The sequence below is a fragment of the Cucurbita pepo genome, unplaced genomic scaffold (assembly GCF_002806865.2).
Source record: "Cucurbita pepo subsp. pepo cultivar mu-cu-16 unplaced genomic scaffold, ASM280686v2 Cp4.1_scaffold000123, whole genome shotgun sequence".
Lineage (NCBI taxonomy): Eukaryota > Viridiplantae > Streptophyta > Magnoliopsida > Cucurbitales > Cucurbitaceae > Cucurbita > Cucurbita pepo.
The window spans coordinates 377,630-378,299 of record NW_019646434.1 but is presented as its reverse complement, the minus strand read 5'-3'; the positions used below and the strand labels follow the sequence as shown (position 1 = coordinate 378,299).

The 670-nt window shown below is 39.9% G+C and overlaps 1 non-coding gene across 1 annotated transcript; it reads right to left on the bottom strand.

Moving 5' to 3' along the window:
- Positions 1 to 261: 261 nt before the first annotated feature.
- Positions 262 to 335, bottom strand: TRNAN-GUU. The gene has a single exon. It is a non-coding gene; the product is annotated as a tRNA-Asn (tRNA).
- Between the last annotated feature and the right edge of the window lie 335 nt (positions 336 to 670).

Genomic DNA, 670 nt, shown 5'->3' with positions numbered 1-670 from the left:
ATATGAATTTCAACAAAGATGTTAAAAAACTATTGTTTAAATTACAAAAGATAAAATCATGTTTAAATTCATAGTACATTGAAAAAAAATCAAGTACAACTATTGATGGTAGGGTGTTCATGTAAAGTATTGAGGGTTACATATATGCTCAAAAGTGTCTTCAACTCCCTAACTTTTTACACTTACGTTACACAACACGACCACTTCGTATAGTTGGTCGAAATGGGCACTCGAAACCACCTATCTCACAAAAAATCACACCGCTAGAAGGAGGGCTTAAACCTCCAATCTTATGGTTAACAGCCACATGCTCTAACCAACTGAGCTATTCCAGCCATACAATCACTAAACTTGATAGTTGAGTATTGATGAAGACGCAAGTCAGCTAATAGGTGAGGCACTACGCAACACGTGTCAGCATACGGTTTGCGAGCGCGGATCCGCTGGTGACCTGATCCAAGATCCGCAACCGACCGATCCGAACTGCCTCCATTTAACCTGTGACCTACCACCCTTCCGATTACGCCACAGGACACTACGACATAATTGGAAGGAAAACCATGTGCCTTTGGGTTCGAATGCACACCATTAGAGCTAAAAGAGCCCATTGTTGATCGCTAAGGTACGTAACTAACCTATTGCATTTATATTATATTGTATTATATACATA